The 16,101-nt window shown below is 36.4% G+C and overlaps 3 pseudogenes; 2 read left to right on the top strand and 1 right to left on the bottom strand.

Moving 5' to 3' along the window:
- Window positions 1–218: 218 nt before the first annotated feature.
- Window positions 219–3,772, bottom strand: LOC149257423 (alcohol dehydrogenase 3-like; annotated as a pseudogene).
- An 8,083-nt stretch (window positions 3,773–11,855) lies between these two features.
- LOC149257424 (fructokinase-like 1, chloroplastic pseudogene) lies at window positions 11,856–12,218 on the top strand (annotated as a pseudogene).
- Window positions 12,219–12,331: 113 nt separating this feature from the next.
- On the top strand, window positions 12,332–12,820 carry LOC149257425 (fructokinase-like 1, chloroplastic pseudogene; annotated as a pseudogene).
- The last annotated feature ends 3,281 nt before the right edge of the window (window positions 12,821–16,101 follow it).

The raw sequence follows: 16,101 nt of genomic DNA on the forward strand, positions 1-16,101 counted from the left end.
GATTGCTATAAACAGCGGACTCCAATCTTCAATTTGAAGCATTCTTCCACATACAACAAGCTTCCATGCCAAAACGCGCTTTGCAAGTCGGATCCATATTCTTTTTCTTGCGGAATTGCAAGCTGTGAATTTGATTACAACTATGCTGATTACTCAACGACATCGGGGAATTTCTCATACAAGACATTCACATTTGCTACTTCCAAATCTGGATAGAATCAATCAATCCCGCATATTGCCTTTGGATGCAGTACTAGCAGTGAAGGCAACGCCTGCACACAAGCAGCCGGGATTGTGGGCTTCGGACAAGGTCCCATGTCGTTAATTTCACAGTTCCCTCCATCATCACCCAAGAGGTTTTCGTACTGTCTAATGTCAATTAAAGATTCCCAATCAAAATGGAGCCCTCTGATGTTTGGAAAGCATGCAAAATTGAGCAGTGCAATTTTGAATGATTGATTGGATTTTATTATATAAATAATTGAGAGAAACAAAGAATAATAATTTGTATAATTTTGATTGCGGATTTATTTTATTTTGGGCAATTTATTAACTAGGTTTAGTTTGAATGATTGAATTATTATAATATCTATTATTTCGAACCAAAATACAATTCTTTCAATTTAACTTTTTTATCAGCCTCTCTTTGCACCTTTTAGAGCAGTTGCTAATTATAACACACTATAATAGAAAAAAACCTTCTTAAAATATTATATATAAATATATATATTAATTACTATTCCTAATTTAATATTTTTGGTCAATTTGAGTGAAACTTTTAACAATTATAAACACATGTATCCACATTCCCACTATTCATTTACTCCAAACACTTGTACAACATATTTTAATATATAAAATTTTTAATTAATCAATTAAATAACTATAAACTTTAAATTTAAAATTTTCGTTTATATAAATAAATAAAATATTGTTTTGTTATTTTCTTTATTATAACACTGAAATCAATCAAGTAGGCGAACTATAAGATCAATTCACTCAACAAAAAGTTATTACGAACTTAAAAGTAATTATCCAAAAAAATGATATTGCCAACCTATGAATAATACCTAATATTTCAGCTTTGCTCTTCTTTTTTCTTACACGCAAAGCACGAACAAAAACATATAAGCTATCAACATATAACATCACATCCAAACCATTTCAACATATTTCAAAAAGGGGAATATTAAATACCCACACCAATAACGCATTTTCAAAAAAGTTAAAGGACACACCTTTGATATTGGTACAACCCATACATGGCATCAATATGTAACTAGAGCTTTCATTGAATTACGATAGAATGAAAAAACCACATGCCTTTGACAATTTCTTTACCATTAAACTTGATTCAAGAAGATGAACACAAAACTGATTAATAATAATAATTATACTAGCAATTGTCCCAAAAGGTATAAAGAGAGGTCGATAGGATTATTAAAAGCAAGAAACCTCTACAGATAGTCAAGCATATACAAAGCTCGCTAGTGACCAAGGCAATAACCACCATGACCATCCCGTACCAGCAGATTTCATACTAAAACAACAAAACCAAAACCAAACCATTCATATCAATATATTAAGTTTAAAACGCGTTCATACTAAAAACTCAATAGATTATTGGCAACACACTTTATTTTTTTAAATAAAAAATAAATTACACCGTTTTACATGATAAATGAAAAGCGGAGAAATTTGTGATTTGCAAATATTAAAACAAACCACTTACATTGCTGGTTGACACTACGACTAAAACATTAAGTAATTGTAATATGCTTTTCCACATTGTAATTTAATATTTTAAAATAACCGCGCGTTATCTAATCTATTTCTATCTTCAACTTGTAAACTCATTAATTATTTCTAAAATTGCTGTCCACTTATACCATATATAAAACCACCTTAATTAATAATGATAACCCCTCAAGTGAAGGTCAGATCAACAATGGTTAATTTCAAATAAGAAAAAACATTATTTACTTAAACCATGAGTGTTGAAAAAGCATTATTTAAATAGATTATATAAACATTAACCATTCCGCAATATCAACATTATTTACTTGGATTATGTCAACATTTACCATTGCGTGTATTTCGAATTAAAAGACATTATTTTTTATTTATTTTATAGGTAAACATAGAAATAGAAATCCGGAAGGTAACCATAACCAGATGGAAATAAGGTAGGCCCCGTAATTGTATAGTGCGATTAGAAAGTCAAATTATAATATTCTTAAACCAATACTTATTGTATTCATATGTGATGTTTAATAAAATACAATTAATTTTGTGATCTATAAATAATTTTGTAACTATTTTTATTTAAACATTAATAATAATAATAATAATAATATAATTGAAATGACAAAATATAAAGAGAACCCTTCTTCGGTTTTGCTACATTCAAAGTCACACCCATGCCTGATCCCACAACAAAATAAATTGTGAATAAGAATTTCAATCAAGGGAACGATCATGGATGATTTTATTATTAACAGTCCAGGAAACCATAACTTTAGGAATTGGATAAAACAGTATACAATGTCAATTATATCCTTTTAATGATCTCTTTTTCACAATCATCAACAAATTACCCTCAAAAAGTCCAGAAAATGATTTACCTGTTGAAACCCCAAAATTGAGAATACAGACTTTGTTAAGAGGACCCTCTGGATTAATTTGGGCAACACAACCGACATGCACAACTGTATACTGGCTGAAAGTGGATGTGCCAAGGAAGTGGTAAATGGGTTTCCCATTGATTGAAAACCTCGACTTCCCATCATTTATCATAACCCCCCTGTGAGTATTAATTCTTAGAAGATCACACATGTTGCTTTCGTCTGACTTGCAGTGTCTGCGTTCTCCACATTCTCCAGTAAATAAGGGAAGCACACTGTCACCCTCCTTGAGGTTAGTCACCCCTTCTCCAACACTCTCAACAACTATGTGTCAAGCAACAGATCTAAAGTTAGTGACCAATGAATCACAAGAAAATTACTGTCCCTTTTCCCTTTTGAGATTCTACATGATGCTTGCTAGTATGACATTAATTTCTTTGAAATCCTACATGCCTGCTAGTATGACTAATTAATTTCTTTGAAATCCTGAATGCCTGCTAGTATGACTAATTAACTTTTTTGAAATCCCACACGCCTACTAATATGACTAACTAATTTTTTTGAATACATAGAACTCATGGGCAAGAGCAGAGTGCATACCCAGCTGCTTCATGTCCCAAAATGCGGGGAAAGAGAGGAGTTTGGCCCTGCAACCAAAGCAGTATCAGTATCAGTCATTCCATTTCACTGTTAAAAGCAATATTTGTATGTGTTATACAGTACAGTGCAGTTGGAGATGTGTAATTAATATCCTTCCTTCAAATTTTCTTGATGTTTAATGATAATTATTCATAGCATACGTTTGCTTCCCAGAAACTTGATGTTTAATGATAATTATTCATAGCATACCTTTGCTTCCCAGACTTCCATTGCCTGTGGAGGAGCCACTTCCACTTCTTCAATCTTCAGAGGCTCCCCTGCACCCCATGCAACAACAGCTGTAACAAAAGTACAAATCAAAATATATCAGATTTCAAGAAGCATAAATTGCACACATACAGTTTGCATAAATCCAGCTTAACCCTGAAAATCAATTTTGCCATGAAATGATATACATGAAATAAAAAGAATGTGGCCATGACTCCTTGCACTGAACTGAAGTAGTTACCTTTGCATTTGATAACCTGGCCTGCAGTACAGCTCGCCATTTTCCTTTCTGCCCAAACAAACAAACTTACTTTTGCCTTTCGCGTTGGTGTTGCAGGAGGCAGAGGTGGATCCTTAATTTATATTCTACTTCCTTTGAAATTGCCTTGAGTGAATGATGTTGAATTGTTTGTTGATGTAGAATCGTTTTTGATATCTTGACGCAGGGTTTGATATCTTGAAAATCTTCTCCACAGAGTTTCCAAAATAAAAAATATCAATTTTTTACCTCAATCATTTCTATTCCAAAATATTTCAGAAATCAAATTAAACCCTGCAAATAAAAATGCAAACAAATTAGCCTACCTAGAAGTATGTTCTCTTTTGCATTGCATTTATGCTAAAAGGAAATGAAATGAAAAAAAACAGGGTGATATTGCATTGCCATTACTCCTTTGGCTCATTAATGGAAGGAGATTAATCTGCAAAGGATCATGCAAAATTTGGTAATTGGATGTGCACATGTATCCTCAGGATTTTCTATTTTTAAATTCCAGTATTGATTATGCAAGAAAGCAGGATTGGGTTTTGTAATTTGTCAATTACTTTCTTTGGTTGGAGTTTTGATTATATTTTAAAATTTGGTATTTCCCTAGTGACTGCAATGGTAACTATGTGATGATACTCGAGCATCTGCGCTCTTCAATATTGCTCTGCAATAGTTAGAGCTAAAAATTAGCAAGTGTGTCTTTCATAGTGGATGGTGTTTTAAATTTAATGTAATTCAGGGGCATTAAACATGGATTTTCTTCCTGTTCACAACAAAGGTTTTTCAGAGATTAAAGTAAGTCTCACTACTCATTTAGAATGGCGATTGAGATTCATATATTTGCTTTGTCAAATCCCCCCAACCATTTACCTGAATGACCTAATAATGACCTAATAAGGGACTCATGGCAGACAAGGGACTCATGGCAGTAGCAGGTTACAAATTAAAGCTAGTTAGAGCTCTAAACTGGCAAGTACAATGTTGTGTACTGGTCTCTAAATTTTATATGTAATACTTTATAATGTAATGTTTTATATTTGTTTAACAGATTATTACTTGTCAATGGGCATATGCTTTCTTTGTGACCCAAACCTTTGTATTCTATATATCAGAGTCTTCTTGACTGCCTCATACTCACCAAGTTGATGTTATTGAAACTTTATATTTTTCGGGGGAGAGGTGGAGCTGGAGGATGTGTCATGGAACATACATTTTCTGTCTGGTCATGACGGGGAAATTAATAAAAGCCTTTGAACATTACTCAACAATATTTTTAATTTTATAGCCATCCTAATTATTCGTCATGCCTGCCATGGTATATGACATGACGTTTGCTTCATGAGATGACTGGACACATATGCTTAGGTTTTGGAATTCATCAGTGCACATTATCTTTAGCTGTCTTGCTAAGGATGCATGATTCTAAATCTTTTCAGTTTATATGTGTAATTTAGGGAAGATGTTAATGACTTCAAAACATTTTAGCTGAATATAGTATAGGTGTTCAATCCTTTTAGTTAATGAAAGGAGAGATTTCTGCATTGTAGATAATTATTCAAATAAAAGTATTTAGCTTGTTCCTAAGTACATACAAATTTTTGTGAATAAAGTAAAATTGAAATGTGGAGTTGGAGCTCGTGAGAGGTGGTTAGAGTTTTACTCTAGTTGCGTTTCCATCTCTGTTATGGCCTCAAAGGCCACCTCCTTAACCTTGCCACAAAGTGCTCTGTCCATCCCCAGTGGAGATTCTGATCCGCTCCCTGTGCCCATTGAAAGATGTTGTTTGGTTCTTTTGTGTCATCAAGCTTTGTAACCTCTACATTAATCACTGCTATTGGGAACCCATCCCCTACATACCTCTAAGATAAAGATGGACCCAATGGGTGCCCTTGTGTATGGACCCTTGAATCCCCTTAGCATTGGTCCATCTAGCTTTGTACCTCCTCCCTTGACAGATCCAAGATTCTCTTTCAAAGATGCACTTTTGAAAGCAATTTGATAGAGTCCTTGATAATAGCTGCTTAGACCTAATGAGTAAGAATGGTAAATGAAGCCCCAACCTCAACCCCAATCATCCTAGTTGTAGTAGATGCAATATAAGCATTTTAATTATTACACTGACTAAAGTTCCTATTCCCCTCCAAACTGAGTTCTCTGTGACACATAAATAGTTGATCTTGCAATGGAATTTTGGCTGAATGAATATGTCCTGAATGACATATGATTATTTTCTTTGTCCGTATGCTGACTACAGTTCCTACTGCCCTTCTACCTGAGTTCTCTTTGGCATATAAATACTAAAATAGTTAATCCCGTAATGGAATTTTGAATGAATTAATATGTCCTGAATGTGCTTATACCAAAATAGAACTTCCAACAACATAGTGTTTAAGTGCATCCATCAGACACAAACTACAATATCTAAAAATAAAAACGCAGCCCAACACATACTATGGTCTAATAACCTATAAAAGGAATATGAATACTTCCAATAAAATAAAGTTCACCCATCCAAAGAATGACTACGCATTCATACTAACCAATTGAATACTTCAAATAAAATAAAGTTCACAGGTCCAAATAATGACTACGCATTCATACTAAACATCTACTTTGTCTAGGACGATATATAGAAGTTAAAACATTTTCACTCACGAAAAGAAAAGGCTTCTGATAAATAACTCTACCAGACACTCCAAAAGACTTCTCATAAAGGATGTTGTCAATGGCTTTGCCATGGTGATTGATAACTTAATACAATGGTGCTCTGTTGTTTTTATATTTTATCAATTGAATAATTTAATTTTTCATATATTTAGTATCTGGGATGAGAACCCTATTTCAGGCACTCCGATACCACCCGTGAGTTTCCTAAATTTTGAGGGAATCGCCACATGTCCCCCAGACATATTCCCATGTCCTGACGTCCCAGAAACTTGGTGGAACATATGAAAATAAATGGATAAAAAACAGGGTGATATTGTATATGAGAATAAAAGGATTTGGACTTTTCTGTATATGGTGTTTCAGTTTCAATGCCAAAAATCTGCTAGAGCGGTTAAGAGGAAAGCGATTAATGTTTGTTGGAGACTCAATAAGTCAAAACCAATGGGAATCCATGGTCTGCATGCTTCAAACAATGTTTCCTAGCAATAAGAAAACTGTTATTCAACAATGATTCAGTTTCACCCAGGCCATATGCTGGCATTGGCATACGGTTTAATTGCCATGAACCTGGAGTACAATTCAGTTGCACCCAGGCCATATGCTGGCATTGGCATACGGTTTAATTGCCATGAACCTGGAGTACAATCTTCTTATAGTACCATTGTTCTAATAGTAAATGGAAGCAATTATTAGGTAAGTCTGCAGAACATAGAAAAAGATCAAGAAGACATTTTACAGGAAAGCATGACAATAAGTAGAGGGGTACCAATACCATATAAAACCTTTAATAGAGCACCAAGAATATGTCTTTGAAGGCATAAAAGTTGTACTAAAGCAAGTGAAATATTTACCATTGATGAGTGAACTAAACATTAGGAGCATGACCGTTGGAGAATGGGGAGAAGGAGTGGAAGAAATTGTATAGGCCATATACGTAGAAATGTTTATTCTCTAATGAAATGGAAGGTATACCTGGAATGACCTTGTACAGGACTTGTTTATATAAATAAAGTAAACCGCACTATTAAGGTTTCAAAAAGTAATGGTGAAGGCAATACAGAGTGTCAAATAGAAATCAACACAGCTGCAAATACTTGACTTAGACAGTAAATGAGAGCAAGTTCGCTAACAAATTGAACAAAGCGGATATTGTCCATTGACCTCAAACTTATTCAAAAAAGAAACTTCGGAGTATATACAGGAAATTAGGAGGGGTTTTACAAAGAGGCACACATATTGTACTGTAATCACTATACTGGAAATATTAAATAACAATTATCTATCTTAAGATAAATAGAATATAAGCAATATAGTTTTCGCCTTGAGTCGGAACTACAATAAACAGTGAACTTACTACCATATAAACAAGAGGAATGGCATGCCCAACATGCAAGATTTGATTGCAGAACTATTTCAAACCAAGTGTTTAGCCATAAAATACCAAAATGCATATATGTATACTGCAAGTAACCTATTAAACCAACAGTACAGGAAAATGATTACGCCCAACCTATTTACTGATTACATTCACAGCTATACAAAACTCAGTGGAGAATATAACCAATGTAAATTATGAAGAGAAATTTAAACACTGTAATTCCATGAATTGCATAAATGGATCTTAACAAAAACAAAAACAAAACAATAGAGTTTGTTTCTGGCCAGAGCTAAAACACTCAACATCCATAATAATCTAAAAACCCTAAAGTCGACAGAGTAAAGTCACTCTACACATAGAGATGTGTTTGGTAAGTTATAACTAAACATATATACAATGAAAGTATTCGTTGGCTTCTAAACATATGTACAATAAAAGCATTCTATCATATAGAGATGTAATTGAGAATGAGCAGCTAATCATATATGCATGATTGGCCATGGCATCGACAACACCAGTTAGTGTTTATTGTGGTGCCATATTGTGCGAGTTGTTCCTGCAATTGATGGCGCATTTGCCTGTGTGCATCCCTTTCATGGATGTGAATTGTTATCTTAAGTATTTTCCTTATTTTCTTTAACAACTTAATGGCTGGGCGCAAACGGTAAAGTGGCAATGATTGTTGTGGCAAGATCCTTGTCTGTATATCTTGTAACGTAATTTCCTGTTGCTGAATTTCTTCGCAACACTCATACAACCTTCGTAGGTAGCATGTATCCATACCTGTTGCCATCCAAAAAGGAAACATTGTAAGTGACAATGAATATGTTTGACGATTTTGTTTGAATATTCAAAATAAATTAAACGATTCCAAACGAGTATAAAATCATATGAAACTAAATGTAATAGCAAGCAAATCTATGTGAAACTTGGTTATGTAGTGAGTGGTGTTTACCATGTGGGTAATTCTGGAAGACAGGTTGTACGATTGGCTAAAGTGTATTATCCTGAATAGATTTTGATGCAAGGAATGATTCCTCTTGCTGTCTACGCTTAAGATATGGATTCTTGTGCATTTGTGCAATGCGTGAGAATGGGAATGCTGGATTGATGTGTATGTCTGCTAGTGACCGCACTCTTGAAATTGCAGTGAATGTTAGCCCTTGGCGTTCTCTGGTGCCGATGTCCACTGTTGCTTTGTCTAATGTCATTCCTTGTGACTTGTGTATCGTTAAAGCCCATGCCATTTGAAGTGGTATCTGACGGCGTGTACCCCTTGTGATGGGAGAAATGGGTACATATGTTGGGTGTGAAATGTCCCACGGTGTTCCTCTGTATTGTCTAAAGTCAACAACCACAAAGGATGGTAATGCTGGGGGCTTTGAGCCAATTGAATAAAATATTGAGATGACCTTCCCAAGTGCGCCATTGACGAGGCCTGCATGTACCCATAAGTTGCTGGTGAGCATAACTTTTTGTTCATTGCATAAGAGCACTTTTGCAGGCAGATGCTCATCTTCTGTTGTAGTAGGAGTTTTCTGCCTTTGTTGTTCCACAGAGCAAAGCGCTACTAGGATGTTCAATTTTTTAAGCATTTTCTTATTATGCAAGACAACTGAGTTGTTTGTTGCGAATAGGTGCATGGATTCTTCGAATGTGCATTTTTCTTCATGTGTAAGAGACGAACTTGTTCTTGACATTAAGTGTTGCCAATCTTCGCACATTATAGGGAATCACTTTCATTAAACATATGTTGAATAGCAGCCATTGCATATAACGAACACGCTATTCAAACACTATGTATAGCTATTGAATCTGAAAGTTCACACATTCCTTCAGTCCAGGCATCTAGAAGAACTATCTGGGGCCAAGCTCATGTTTGTAATAAGAGCTATCTGGGTCCTCCCTCTTGTCAGAAACAGGACCCTGAAAACAACATCCAGACCATAACAACAATCAGATTCCATCAGTCACACAACTGTGGCCAGATTGCAGACTATCATGGGCAGTTTCTATTTATTTGCAGCCTGACCAACCCATCTAAATGCAACGATCTGCAAAAAGAGGAGTAATTCAATTCCCATTTTCTTTTCGTACAAAGTTACAAAGAGGCAAATGGAGTATGATGTGCAAGGGGAAAGAATGTGGGCAGTTTCGATATAATTTTAGCCTTACCAACCCATGTAATTTCATGGACTACAAGGAAGGGCTTTGAATGACCTCGCCTCCTACCTATCCTTAGGTGTGGAAAATCAAAATTTTCTCTGAAAATGTGTGCTCATACCATGTTTTGTCTAATAGTATTGTTAGTATATCAGTTTCTTAAGCAGCACACATGCAGAATTCAGAGTAGAATGACATGGATAGGCCTCCATAATATTTTTGGGATAATTTATACTTGTCTGTGCACTCTAGGGTATGTCTACCTAAAACTATATATTTCTTGTAAACCTACGCTTATGGTTTAGCCACAGTTTTTTAGAATATAAATTAGTGACAAGGTACATATTGTGCAAATTCGGAAGTACCTCAAGCGACTCAAAGATCCTTATAGTCTTACAGTACCGTCAAAACATCAATGAAATAGGAATATTTGCCAGCCATTCCTAATACTGATCCTACCCATTAAGAGATGTGGTTCAATCACCCGTGGGGAAGGAAAATTAGGAATAGAATATGTCAAACCATGTGCAAAAGATGGTTTTCACATTTCTGATATTAACATCGACATACTGAAAGAGGTATTCTTATAGTCATCCACACAAAATGTATACTTCTAACTTCTTCTTTTTTCGCAACATTTTCCTTATCTCATGTGCTTGATTAGTTTCCCCTTTTATATATTTGACCTTTCCCATTTTTTATATTTTTTTGGTTTGGTCCAATTTTTCGATCATCTTACAGAAGCAGACTGCTTTGTAATCACTATGTGCTGATAACCACAGGCTGGAGTTAAATGCTCTTTATCTGTGACTAAATATTTAAACTTTTCACGCAGGCCAGGATGTTTCATTTCAATTCCATGGTTCTTCTTGAACAATCCATGCATGCCACTCTTCTTGCTGCAATCAAAATGTCAAAAGAATTTGGGGGAGTTATATTTTTTTATATAAACCTCCCTTTTCCACTTTGGAGGTCTCGAGATGAGACAAGGAAACTTATCCAGAGTGCATGGAATGAGGCAAATGTCATTGAGGTAACCATGCAAGAATTGGAATTTTTTATTGGTGTGTGTTTTATTACTCTGTTTCCACAAACTAAAACAGGACTACGAATGTTTTCTATTTCACATAGATACATAGCTTATACAAAAATATAGACATCTAATAATATTTCATAAGCTAGGGCATTGCATTCAACCCTTATCTGACACCCAATTTTTGTAGGCGCAGGACCAATCCAAAATGTTCTATGTTGTTTGTTCCTCATTTGGTTCTCTCTAGGACTGCAAAGTTACATAAACTGTGCATTGTCAGAGCAACATCCCCAAAAGAAGAAGCCACTTCAAATACACCACTCACAGATGTTCAAGAGGCTCCTCAAAAGCGTAGAAAGAAAGGTAGTTGTTTTCTTGCATAAATGTTTCCTTTACTTGTGAAGAAAGTAGGAGTACGACTAGTCGTTTCAAGTATTCTGTTTTTCTCCATGAGCGCATTGTGGGTTTTTTTTTCTTTTGTTGTATTCATTGTCAAGGGCTTGTGGGATGCTACAATGAATCGCTACCTGCCTTTGTTACCCTTGACCTGATTCTTTCGGAATAGTAGGTAATGCTGTTTCAAGCTCAAAGAAGACATCCCCTGTTATCAAGAGGATTGCGAGGAGAAAAAAAAGTGAAGAGAAAACAACTTCAGCAGACGTTAGTGGGAACGATGTGCCTAAGAAGAGTAGGAGAAAGAAAACCGCTGAAAATAAAGAAGAAAAAAATATGGAGTTGGAAGCAGATGGTGAGGAGTATGATCATAACTTTGAATATGATTGGCCTCCTTTTTTATGTTGTTTTGGCTTGGCGCAGAATGAGTTTATTCCTACTGTTAGGGTATCAGATAGAGAAATGGATGAAGATAAGTATTCTACATGGAACGGCTTGCAATGGAGTCCTCCAGAATTTGTCAGGGCACCGGGAGGACCACCATCCAATGTTGCTATTGCACTTGTAAGGTTGGGAGGTAGAGTAGCATTTATGGGTAAAGTAGGTGATGATCCCACTGGTTATCAAATGGTTCTCACAATGAACAAGGAACATGTCCAAACTCGTGGTGTTAAATTTGATCCTTATGCATCCATAGCAGTTTCCTACATGAAGGTAACCCGTCAGGAAGGAAAATTAGGAATGGAATGTGTCAAACCATGTGTAGAAGATGGTTTTCACATTTCTGATATTAACATCGACATACTGAAAGAGGTATTCTTATAGTCATCCACACAAAATGTATATCGAAATGTGTACCAGCAATGGAACAACCTGCTTCCGGCGTGCCTAAGAAGAGTAGGAGAAAGTAAACCGCTGAAAATAAAGAAGAAAAAAATATGGAGTTGGAAGCAGATGGTGAGGAGTATGATCATAACTTTGAATATGATTGGCCTCCTTTTTTATGCTGTTTTGGCTTGGCGCAAAATGAGTTTATTCCTACTGTTAGGGTATCAGACAGAGAAATGGATGAAGATAAGTATTCTACATGGAACGGCTTGCAATGGAGTCCTCCAGAATTTGTCAGGGCACCGGGAGGACCACCATCCAATGTCGTTATTGCACTTGTAAGGTTGGGAGGTAGAGTAGTATTTATGGGTAAAGTAGGTGATGATCCCACTGGTTATCAAATGGTTCTCACAATGAACAAGGAACATGTCCAAACTCGTGGTGTTAAATTTGATCCTTATGCATCCATAGCAGTTTCCTACATGAAGGTAACCCGTCAGGAAGGAAAATTAGGAATGGAATGTGTCAAACCATGTGTAGAAGATGGTTTTCACATTCCTGATATTAACATCGACATACTGAAAGAGGTATTCTTATAGTCATCCACACAAAATGTATATCGAAATGTGTGCCAGCAATGGAACAACCTGCTTCCGGCAAACTATTTCATAACTTGGTTTTGTGAGGCGTCTATCACGAAGCAGCCATAGTTGGCAGTGTAAGTCAGAGATGTACTCTTATCAAAACGGATTTTGTTTTGAAGGATAATCAAGCTGAATGAAGAAAAAGGAGAAAGCAGAGGCCAACCATGTAAAAAAAATTCATAGGCCTATCATTAATGAAGTCCAGCAAAACAGGACTGAGAGAGATGCTATCGCAAGGAAAGGGAAACAAAGTAGTTGAAGAAGGACCTGACCTGGAAGAAATGATGTTGTGCAGATGTATTCTAAACACAGCTCCGGCTCACGATTTCCAGCTCCGTTCGTGAGATTGTCAAACCAGGCTCCTCTGTCAGTTTGAACACTGCTATACTTTGTGAGATTGTCAAACAGGGCTGTCTGTTTGTCGATGAAGTTTGATCCAAGAAGGCTGCCGGTAAGGTCATGGAAGCACGGAAACCGCAGAACAGGGTTTCCAAAGCACAAATTTGTTGATCGTGCATCGCAGAACAGGGGTTTCAAGCCACGAATGTGTGCACCGCAAAACAGGGTTTTCAAAGCACGAATTTGTTGATCGTGCACCGCATAACTGGGTTTTCGAGAGAGTTGAGCAATAATGCTACCAAACGGACGGAAAGCAGGAAGTTCTCGGAAATCGCTGAGAATAAACAGAAATTGCACGACAGATGCCCGCCGAATGTGGACGCCAGGTGTCAACCTGAGAATGAAAAGGACGACGAAATTCATGGTCAGATTGGTGAAGGCGGCCCTGCAGAGCGGGGGAATAAGTGGTTTGCAGGAGGAGTTAATGGATCCATTGTTAAGAAAATCTGCTGATACCAATCCGCTACCGGGGTTTGAGAGGCTCTTGGGCATGGCACTGAGCTGCGTTGAGGAATTAGGTTCTGAGCGACCGTCGATGAGGGAAGTAGTGAAGGAGCTGGAATCGATTGTGGAAATGGGATCAGGTTTCTCTGCAGACTCCATGCCACCACGGAGATATGAGTACGACTTTGTTAACGCTGGACGGTCTCCACCTTCTCAAGATACGGAAGCTAGCGATTCTAGTGGAAATGTGCGAGGAAAGGAAAGTTATAGTGAACTGCTTGCATATAGCGGAGACTACAAACATTTAAAAAATCGCGTTTCGCTGGACCCAAATTTCACGCCACGTGTCAACCTGAATGCCCGACCTTCCTCTGCAAATCGCGTTTCGCTGGACCCAAATTTCACGCCACGTGTCAACCTGAGAATGAAAAGGACGACGAAAGTCTGTTTCAAAGGAAGGCCTATCGGCCTAAATATATGATAAAAAATAGATTTTAATATTTAAAAATAAAATATTATTAAATAAATTTGATTTTGAGTTTAAAAAATATAAATAAGTAATAATAAGGAAATATGGTTTTTGAATTTGTTAATACAGTGGAGGTTTTATTTTATTGAAACACCAATGTATTTATATTAAAAAAAAAATACAATATGAATTAAATAGAAATATTTTTATTAAGGAAGATACTTTTTTTGGGAAAATGTGGAAATCAGGATTAAGAAGCTTGTAGATAGGAAAGCTATGGATATTGAAAGTTACCAAGCTAAAATTCTCAAAATGGGAAGGTCCATCCCCATCCCCATCCCACATCTACACAAGCTCCTTAATTTGGTTGTAAAACATGGCTTCCCTAAGCTAAGGACGCAAAGTCGTATTGTGCCTATGTTCAAAAGTGGGTATAGAAGCATTCCCTCTAACTATAGGACTATCATGATTAGCCACATTTTAGCCAAATTGTATAGGCTCATTTTGGAAAAGAAGATTAACAACTTGCTTAAATCCATTGTAAAAGAGCTAAAGGGCAAGTTGGTTTTAGGAGGCATCACTCGACTATTGACCACCTTGTCACTCTTGGGACCATTGTCGAGGAATGTCACAACAGTAAAATTGATCTCTTTTGTTGTTTGGTTGAATTTAGAAAAGCTTTTGACACAATTCCTCAAGAGAACTTATAACAAAGACTCGATGAGATAAAGGTTCCTCTCGAGTTGAGGGTTGTTGTAACTAGGTTATACGAGAACGTTATTGCCAAACTTAAGACCATCGAGGGTTGGTTTGAAGAGATTAAATGCAACATTGGTGTTAAGCAAGGATGTCCCTTATCCCCTACCCTTTTTGGCATTTACATTGACAAGCTAGAAGAATGTTTAGAAGATGCCAGTTATGAAGGACCCAGGCTCGCTGGTATAGTCATTACTCTTCTCCTTTATGATGACGATATTGTTCTCCTTGCCAAAATCCCTGATGATCTCAACAAGCAGCTTAGAACCGTCCATGATTACTGCTCCAAGATGGGTATGACTATTAATACTAACAAGACTGGAGTCATGATAGTTAAATCCAAAAAGATCAACTATGATAATTTCATTTGTAATAACAATTACTTAGAGAAGGTTTCTTCATGTAAATATTTAGGTATTGACATTCACCATCAACTCAATTGGAATTATAACATTGAGAAAAGGATTATAGAAGGTTGGAAAGCTTACTATGAGCTTGAAAACAATTGTAAGCTGGCTGATATTTGGGTGTGGAGTAAAAAAACGTTTCTCTTCGAGACCCTCGTCGCCCCTGTTATTTTATATCAATGTGAGGTGTGGGGTTAGTGTATCTAGAGAATCTTGGAGAAATATTGAGATGATCCAAAAGAAATCTATAACTTACAACCTCAAGATTAAAGGTAATACTCCCTACCCGATTCTCTTGATTGAAGCTATTTTTTCTCCTATTGAAAGCATGTATGTGTTTAGGTATTTGATGTATAAGAAGAAGTTGTACAACATTGAAGCCAAGGGGCTGCCCAAAGTTGCTTCCAACTCTAGTCAAAACCCCCACATTTGGCTCAAGAGAGGTTGGCATAAGGACTCCAAGTCCTGGCTCGACCATTGGGGGATAAAGGAGGAGATCATCTTGGAGAATAAGGATAATATTAAAAACACCATTATTAGGATAAGTTGTGGAGTGATAAGGAATTAGAGGAGAAAAGGAATCTAAGGTATTATAAGGAGGTGATCAACTCCACTCTTGCTAACCAGGATCACCTTTCTATCTTGACTAGTGCTAAGAAGAAAATGAACATTGCAAAGATAACAACTAATTCCCATGAGCTTTGAAGTGAAATTGGACATAAGTCTATTCCCAAAACACCTTGGGATGAAAGAATTTGCCT

Source organism: Pinus tabuliformis, chromosome 6 (genome assembly GCF_031772625.1).
Source record: "Pinus tabuliformis cultivar Carrire ecotype Pingquan chromosome 6, CPIR1, whole genome shotgun sequence".
Lineage (NCBI taxonomy): Eukaryota > Viridiplantae > Streptophyta > Pinopsida > Pinales > Pinaceae > Pinus > Pinus tabuliformis.